This window comes from Rhinopithecus roxellana, chromosome 12, assembly GCF_007565055.1.
Source record: "Rhinopithecus roxellana isolate Shanxi Qingling chromosome 12, ASM756505v1, whole genome shotgun sequence".
Lineage (NCBI taxonomy): Eukaryota > Metazoa > Chordata > Mammalia > Primates > Cercopithecidae > Rhinopithecus > Rhinopithecus roxellana.
Window position 1 is genome coordinate 94329200 of NC_044560.1, and position 9885 is coordinate 94339084.

The window sequence follows — 9885 nt, forward strand, 5'->3', positions numbered from 1 at the left end:
ACCCGAAAGCGGAGAGCTGCAGCATGACAGCCCCTTTCTAGGACATCCCTGAAGGACAGCCATGAAGGGAAGTCTTCCCAGTGGGCAGAACAAGCAATGCATTTGGTTGTGCACTTTGCATGGAAGGAGAAATGGCCAGATGTGCAATTATATACTGATTCATGGGCTGTAGCCAATGGTTTGGCTGGATGGTCAAGATCTTGGAAGAAGCATGATTGGAAAATTGGTGACAAAGAAATTTGAGGAAGAGGTGCATGGATGACCTCTCTGAGTGGACAAAAACTGTGAAGATATTTGTATCCCATGTGAGTGCTCACCAATGGGTCACCTCAGCAGAGGTGGAGTTTAATAATCAAGTGGATAGGATGACCTGTTCTGTGGACACTACTCAACCTCTTTCCCCAGCAACCCCTGTCATCGCCCAGTGGGCCCACGAACAAAGTGGTCATGGTGTCAGGGATGGAGGTTATGCATGGGCTCAGCAACATGGACTTCCATTCATCAAGGTTGACCTGGCTACGGCCACTGCCGAGTGCCCAATTTGCCAGCAGCAGAGACCAACACTGAGCCCTCGATATGGCACCATTCCTCGCGGTGATCAGCTAGCTACCACCAGGTAATTGATTATATTGGACCTCTTCCATCATGGAAAGGGCAGAGATTTGTCTTCATTTGATTAGACACTTACTCTGGATATGAGTTTGCCTATCTTGCATGCAATGCTTCTGCCAAGACTACCATCCATGGACTCTTATGGATGTAGTGGAATGCCTTATCCACCATCATGGTATTCCACACAGCATTGCCTCTGACCAAGGCACTCACTTTACGGCTAAAGACATGTAGCAGTGGATTCATGCTCATGGAATTCACCGGTCTTACCATGTTCCCCATCATCCTGAAGCTGCTGGATTAATAGAATGGTGGAATGGCCTTTTGAAGTCACAATTACAACACCAACTGGTGACAATACTGTGCACAACTGGGGCAAAGTTCTCCAGAAGGCTGTGTGTGCTCTGAATCAGCATCCAATATATGGTACTGTTTCTCCCATTGCCAAGGTTCACAGGTCCAGGAATCAAGGGTTGGAAATGGAAGTGGCACCACTCACCATCACCCCTAGTAATCCACTAGCAAAATTGTTGCTTCCTGCTCCCAAGACATTACGTTCTGTTGACCTAGAGGTCTTAGTTCCAGAGGGAGGAGTGTTTCCACCAGGAGACACAACAATGATTCCATTAAACTGGAAGTTAAGATTGCCACCTGGACACTTTGGGCTCCTCCTACCTTTGAGTCAACAGGCTAAGAAGGGACTTACAGTGTTGGCTGTGATGATTGACCTGGACTATCAAGATGAAATCAGTCTACTACTCCACAGTGGAGGTAAGGAAGAGTATGCATGGAATACAGGAGATCCATTAGGGCATCTCTTACTATTACCATGCCCTGTGATTAAAGTCAATGGGAAACTACAACAGCCTAATCCAGGCAGGACTACAAATGGCCCAGACCCTTCAGGAATGAAGGTTTGGGTCACACCACCAGGAAAAAAACCACAACCTGCTGAGGTGTTTTCTGAAGACAAAGGGAACACAGCATGGGCAGTAGAAGAAGGTAGTCATCAATACCAGCTATGACCACATATGTGACCAGCTGCAGAAACAGGGACTGCAATAGTCATGAGTATTTTCTCCTTTTGTTAAAAACACGTTTGTGCATGCATGTATACACTTGTACTAAGAAAATATCTTTATTTCCTTTTTCCTTTATCATGTAACATAAGATTTATTGACTTCATATCAGCATTTAAGTATTGTTAACTTTATGTAATAGTATTTGGATTTGGGATTGGTGTGTTTCTGGTTATACAAAGGATAGTTGTATTATATTAGGGATAATGATGACTTTAATTGTCTTTATTTCAAGTTTATGTATCATCTCAGGAGATGTGTACGGGTTCAAGTTGACAAGGGGTGGACTTGTGATGGTTAATACTGAGTGTCAACTTGATTGGATTGAAGAATGCAAAGTACTGATTCTGGGTGTGTCTCTGAGGATGTTGCCAAAAAGGATTAACATCTGAGTCAATGGGCTGGGAAAGGAAGACTCACCCTTAATCTGGGTGGGCACCATCTAATCAGCTGCCATCACCACTAGAATATAAAGCAGAAAAATGTTTCAGAAAAACATGAGAAGACTAGAGTGGCCTAACCTCCCAGCTTACACTTTTCTCCCATGCTGAATCCTTCCTGCTCTTGAAATCGGATTCCAAGTTCTTCAGTTTTGGGACTCAGACTGGCTCTCCTTACTCTTCAACTTGCAGATGGCCTATTGTGGGACCTTGTGATCATGTGAATTAATACTTAATAAACTCCCCTTTATATATACATATATTCTCCTGTTAGTTCTCTCTAGAGAATCCTGACTAATAGAGATTTCTGGCACAGGCCTCAGAATTAGCACAGACATCCATCTTTCTTTCAGGCCTCATCAGTGGCCCAGATGTCTTAGGGAGGGGTTGATTCATTTCCACTATTTCTTGAGTATCCACTATGGTCCAGCTAGTATCAGGTCCTTTGAGAATGAAGAGAGAGATAAGGAAAGACAGTCATGAAATTATAACACCACAAGTCAAGAAGATCCTGCAGTGACCCATGGGGACCAGTGATCTTATGGGAATGAGATTCTCTGAGGGGGTGGCAGACATGGAGGGCTAACTTACTCTTTGCCCCGCTCTACATTGCATATCTCAGTCCTTTGTAAGCTTTCCAGAGCTTGAAGTCAGGGCTGGGGGAGAATGCTATAGACTGTGTCTCTCCTGGACTGTGCCCCCCAAAATTCGCATGTTGAATCTCTAACCCCCAACGTGACTGTATCTGGACTAAGGAAGTAGTTAAGGTTTAATTGGATCAGGAGGGTGGGCTCTAATTTGATAGAATTCATGTCCTTATAAGAAGAAACACCAAGGAGCTTTTTCTCCCTCTGCTGTGTGAGGACTCAGTGAGCAGGCATCTAACTATCTGTGAGCCAGGAAAACAGTTCTCACCACAACTTGATCATGTTGTGCCCTGATCTCAGACTTTCAGCTTCCAGAACTGTGAGAAAATACATGTCTATTGTTTAAATCACCCAGTGTGGTATTTCTGTTATGGCAACCTGAACTGACTAATGTAGATTTGGGTACCGGGAGTGGGGTGCTACTGTAACAAATACCTAAACATGCTGAAGCAGCTTTGGAACTGGTTAAGGCTGAAGAGTTTTGAGTGAAGGCTGGAAGAGTTTTGAGTTGCATACTAGAAGTATAGACATTAAGGGAGATTCTGCTGAGATTGCAGACACAAATGAGGAATGTGTTATTGGAAACCAAAGGAAAGGTAATCCTTGTTATAAAGTGGCAAAGAACTTGGCTGAACTGTGCGTGTGTGTGTGTGTGTGTGTGTGTGTTTGGAAGTAAGAATTTGCGAGTAATAAAAGTGGGCATTTAACAGACGAGATTTCTAAACAAAATGTTGAAGGAGTGGCACAGTTCCCCCTGCTTTAGTAAAATGCAAAAGGAAAGAGTTGAATTGAAGAAGGAATTGAGGGCTTTATCTTACAGGATGCAGTTTATGCTTTGAATCAGAGCCCATTGTTTGGTGGTGTTTCCCAGAGAGCCAGAATGCATGGGTCCAAGAATCAAGAGGTGAAACTGTGAATGAATCCTCTCACTATTTTACCTAATAACTCATTGAATATTTTCTTCCTCCCCCCGCAACTTTGAGCTCCACTAGCTTGGAGATCTTCATCCTCAAATAGGAAATGTATTCACCATTGGGCAAAACAAAGGTTGCCACTGAATTGCGAAATGGGACTTCCATGTGGCTACTTTGGGCTCCTTGCACCACTGAACTAACAGGCAAAATAAGGAGCTAATCTGCTGGCTGGATGATTGGCCCTGATTACAAAGAGAAAAATGAGATGTTGATATACAATTGAGGCAAAGAGAAGAATGTCTGGAACCCACAGGATTGTCTGGGGGCAATTCTTATTACTTCCATGCTTAACAGTAAAGGTTAATGGAAAATTATAGGCAACTAAAAAAACACAAGATAACTGGGGACCTGGACCTCTCAGGGATTAAAATTTGGGTCACTCCATCAGGTAAATAACCTAGAGCAGCTGGGTTTCTGGTTGAGGGAAAGGGAAATATGGAATGAGTAGTTGAAGAAGGAAGCTGTAGATAGCAACTATAATGTCATGACCAATTGTGGAAACAAGAATTGTAAGTGCTTTTCATATTTTCTCTATGTTTGTGATATGCATGTGTTCATTTATATATAATAATCATGCTCTTCATCTTTCTAATTTTCATTTAAAAATTATTTTATACACAAGTTATTGGAAGTAAACTTTACACATTTGTCTTTAGGTAACAGAATATCAGTGCAGTTATGACTGAATTTGAGGAGTAATTAATATAGCCTGTGATGGATACAATAGGTATTAGGACTGCACATCTCACAGGAAGTGCGACCGATGTAACTTATTATGTAAAAATATAAAGTTGTTTTGTTTGTTGTAGAGGAGTTTAAATGCTCACAAGAGGTATGTATATGAGATATATATATGATGTATATGAGAACTGAGTAGTCAAAGGGGTGGACTGTATCAGTTAGCCATGTATTCCTTCCCACTTTGAAATGCAGCCTTTAACATATGCTCTGTAATAAACAGCTGAACTCCTTTGAGCATTTCTCCTTTAAAGTGAGACTGATGTTAAGTTTTCTCAATAGAGGACACTGGAGGGACACTGCAGGAGAATGAGATTTCTGGCAATTTCCTGCCCAGGCACAGAATCAGAATGCACTACAACCTCAGGCCAGGCCACCCTCTCAACATGGAAACCAGAGCCCCACACATCCCGTCACCTGCCTGACTCCCTTGGCAAGCCCTGGAGTGGCCTGCGTGCAGCCCCTGGTGGACTCATTCAGCAAGCTGCTATGTGGCACCTGTAGCTTGCAGGGTCACAAGAAGTAGTTCTTTTTGTAAGCCCCACACACCATGAAGGCTCCCTCCTAACAGCACTCAGCTGCCAACTGCACGTTTACACCATTGGTTGATGATTGCTTGCTCTCTTACCTGCACTTTGGCATGTGGCCTATAATTTGCCTCTCAGCTCCAGAGCAGCTCTGCCCTGGGTAACCAACAAACTCTTCTGCAGTTCTGTACCTGAACCATAACTTCTCCATGAGGTCTGAACCCCTTCCAAGTTTGTCTTTTTAAAGCCACTATCCTTTAGCCCCAGTGCACCACTCAGTTAATACATAATAATATTTAACTTCTCTTGTATTGGGTAGTTTCTATCTCCTGATTGAACCCAGAGAACTACAGTTTCTCTAACTTTTCAAAATAAGTATCATTATCTCTATTTTACTGAAGAGAAAAAGTGAAGCTCAGAAAATAAATGCAAAGAGTGGTTAGGGTCATTTCCAAAGTCTTTTAGCTAGTACACGGAGAAGCTGGGATTTCAACTTTGTTCTGTTGGCTCCATCTCTGGCCATTACCACCCAAAATGTTCACCCCACAGCATCCATCCTTCCCATATATTCTTCCTATACTGGGATCATCTCCTCTTCTTGCAACTTCTCTGTGAAATTTCCCTTCCTAAAATTAAGATGCATCCAGAATTTCTTCACTGAATATTCCCTTCACCTCTTTACCAAAATATGAATTTTTCTTAGGGGCAGTACTCTTGAATAGGCTTTTGAATAATCAACTGGACTATTTCCTACTCTGAAATCTAAGTTTCCCAAATTGCACTCTCTTCTAGCAACTCCCCCAGTTCGCTTCCATCCTTACCCCCACAATATCTGTTCTCTAGCCGAATCAAATCCTTTTATCTTTCCATCTCTTCCCAAGGTAACACCAATATCTTGATGTAGGCTGGACAGCATGATCAATTCATATAATATCACTCCTATTCTTCCTTTTGTCTTTGTGATTTGGGTTTATTGCATCTGCCAATCTTTCTATACGGATCCTGCCAGCTCTCTCTCACATTGTCCCCAGCATTTATCTTAAGCTTTCTTCCTTACTACTTTTCTAAACATGCTCAGCAAATGCCGTCCAACCAGCTGTGAAATGTGAAGCCAAATATTATTCCTCTTTATCCCAGTTATAATCATTATAGAAGTCATCAAAGTCATAATCTTCACTACCTTCCTATTGAATACAAAGTACCCTCATTGACATCTGGTTGACTTGAATTTGTGTGTGTGTGTGTGTGTGTTTTTTTGAGATGGAGTCTTGCTCTGTCGCCCAGGCTGGAGTGCAATGGCATGATCTCGGCTCACTGCACGGTTCAAGCAATTTTCCTAACTCAGCCTCCCTTAATCACCAGTCAATGGTTCATGCATGGGTAACATGGCCACAGATCCTGTTGTTTCAGATCTGGTTGTGGCCTTCTGTGCTCCAGTGGTCTCACTCAGGGGCTCTGCCCCAGCCTGTTACTTTGAGGAGAGCCTTCTTCACATCTTTGTTTCTGAGGCTGTAGATTATGGGGTTGAGAAAAGCAGAGACTACATTGTAGAACACAGCCAGTATCTTGTCCCACTTTGGGGAAACATTGGCCCCAGGGTTCATGTCCATAAACATGGCTGGTCCACAGAACATGGTGACCACAGTGATGTGGGATGGACAGATGGAGAAGGCCTTGAGTAGCTGGGATTACAGGTGGGCACTACCATACTCAGCTAATTTTTGTATTTTTACTAGAGACAGGGTTTCACTGTGTCAGCCAAACCAGTCTCAAACTCCTCACCTCAAGTGATCCGCCCGCTTGAGAAGCCTCCCAAAGTGCTGGGATTATAAGCATGAGCCACCGTGCCCAGCATGAATTTGCATCATCTTCATTGAAACTAACACTATTTTATTGAGGACTGTTAGCTAATAAAGGTTCAGTAATTCTGATCTTAAAGAAGCTGACTATTGCTAGTTTTTAAATTTCCTCTGTGTTTAAAGCAAGAACCTGACAGCATTTCATCATGGTAGCATCTCCTTGAATAACTAACTGCGCATTTGTATCCATTAGGCAACTTAAACTTTGAAAAGTCAAAGCCAAATTTGGAGCAGGAAAATCTGGGATGGTTCTATGGACTGTAAGATGTCAGAATAATGACAAGGATTAAGAAAATGCTGGAATTCCTGCCCCATTTTCCTTTGGTGGTGGAAAGGGTGAGGGCAGTATTTGGAGGAGATTCTGTAAAGGTGGAAGAAGTTCCTTGTGAAAGCTTTCCTCTCTGAATCAGGCTTCGCTGGAGGTGTCCCTGACTTTCTTGATATTGTAGACAATGTGTGGTTAGTACAATTTCCTAAGATTCTGTGGAGCCACTTGTCTATGCCTCCTCCAAGGTGCCAGGGACCATCAGGGGCCAAAACCATGGGTAAAGATCTTGGCACTGGAAATAGAAGCCAGCACCATTATGACTATCATATCCAACTGCAATTCCTTGGAGTTATTGGAGTTATCGGAGTTATTGGATCCTAGGATCCAATATGCTAATCATATCCCATCAGCAACTTCTTGGATCAAGTACTCTATTAGCACCATTATTACTCAATTCAGATTTAAGGAACTGTTTATGAAAAGGTTTATGAAAAGGCAATGAAGATGTCTTTGGAGCATGCTGACTGGTTGAAATTAGGGCCTTTTCAGGCAGCACTTGGAGGAACTGTCTTGAATTTTCAAGGTTTTGCTGATTCTGAATTCATGAGCTTCTTGGTGACAATCCCAAGCTAACTAAATCCACAGCAGATTGAAATGTAAACAAATGCCAATGTTTTCATTTGTAATGCTGGTTATCCCTTTTCAAAGAGCAGAATGGCCCTTTTCTCTAAGCCAAAATGGTCTCAGGTATCTTCTTGGTAACTATAGATTTGAGGAAGAGAAGTAGACTATAAGAAGAATAGCAGCGTCTATGTAAAGCAGTGTCTATATAAAGGATTCAAGCACTGTTTTAAGAACTTTACCTTCTCACAACAATCCTATGAGGTGATGATTTGCTGTTACTAATATCACCCAATTTTACAGATAAGGAAACGGTTTGGCTACCAAGTATAAACTCTTAATCACGATGATATGATTTGGGTAATGTTTTATGTGTGTACCCAGAGACCCCTCAAGATATCTCTTCACCCCCACAGGAGCTCACCCCTCCAAGGACCAGATGGATTAGGCAGCCTGGGACTCACATTCCCCTGGACAATGCTATATGGACAATGGCCAATCCATGAACCCTATTCCTGGGGTCACTTTTCCTTTCTCCTATGTTTCTTTAGATCTGTTTATGATTTTGTGTGAGATAAAAAATAAGGTCACTGATCTGGAGTCCTGTGAGCCATCTTATCACAGCAGTCTTGAGTTTATTTAATATGTCACATCCTTGTACACTCAGTCAACCCATCCGCAAATGTTGATGATGCTTTGTGCCAGACCCTTTGCTGAGCCCTGGGGAAACGAATCAAAAGTACATTCTACTTGGCACTCTGTCTACGGGTGGGTCTTTTGATGGTTGAGGCTAGCCCAGATGCTGGAGCCATCGGCAAGTCTACACCAGGTACTACCTTTACACATCATCACCCTTAACCATCGGTCAATGGTTCCTGCCTGGGTAACATGGCCACAGATCCTGTGATTTCAGATCTGATTGTGGCCTTCTGTGCTCCAGTGGTCTCACTCAGGGGCCCTGCCCCAGCCTGTTACTTTGAGGAAAGCCTTCTTCACATCTTTGTTTCTGAGGCTGTAGATTATGGGGTTGAGAAAGGCAGAGATGACATTGTAGAACAGAGTATCTTGTCCCTCTCTGGGGAGGCATTGGCCCCAGGGTTCATGTGCATAAACATGGCTAGTCCACAGAACATGGTGACCAAAGTGATGTGGGATGCACAGGTGGAGAAGGCCTTGAGTCGACCCTGGGCTGGGCAGATTTTCAAGATGGTGGCAAAGATGCAGACATAAGAGGACACAATGAAGGAAAGAGGTACCAGGAGAAGGATGAAGCCCAGGATGACCTACTTGGTCATTGAGGGATGTGTCTGCACAGGCTAGCTTCAGAACAGCAGGGACCTCACAGAAAAAGTGGTTGATCTCATTGGGACCACAGTAGGGCAGGCACATGGTGAAGACAGTATAGACTAGGGAAGAGCTGACACCCCACAGTCCACAAAAGACTACCATTGCTCCACACAGCCATGGGCTTATCATAACCTTGTATCTGAGTGGGTAGCAGATGGCCACATATCTATTATAAGCCATGACAAAGAACAGCCAGCCTTCAGTGATTCCCAAAACCAGGAAGATGTACATCTGGGACACACATCCAACATAGGAGATAGTTTTCTTCTGGCAGACCAGATGCACCAACATCTGGGGCACAGTAATGGTAACGTAGCTCATGTCCAGCATGGAAAGGATACTAAGGAGGAAGTACATGGGTGTGTGGAGGTGGGAGTCAAGGTGGATCAAGAAGACAATGAGCCCATTACCCACAAGTGTAGAGAGGTAGAGGAAGAGAAAGATGTTGAAGAGGATTGCATTAATTCGGGAATCCCTGGAGAAACCCAGAAGGATGAACTCAGACACGAAGCTGGGTTATCCCAGGAGAAGTCATCCATTCTCCTTCAGCTGCAGAAAGAGAAATGGAGCTACTAGTGGTCCAGTTTAGAATGCATATTCAGGTACCAAGGTCATTCTGTTGCTGGAAAGGCCAGTGGTTATTTAGATTCTACTTGCGATTAATGTCAGTCCAGAGACTGAGGCCTACCTGGAGTGAGGCTAAATTTGGGAAGGTGAGGGAAATCTTCATGGAATATTCAGCTTCTCAGGCCAAAGTCTCTTCTCAGAACCCA

At 43.3% G+C, this 9885-nt stretch overlaps 1 pseudogene; it reads right to left on the minus strand.

The window, feature by feature from the left end:
• Nucleotides 1-8710: 8710 nt before the first annotated feature.
• On the minus strand, nt 8711-9651 carry LOC104669016 (annotated as a pseudogene).
• Nucleotides 9652-9885: the final 234 nt, after the last annotated feature.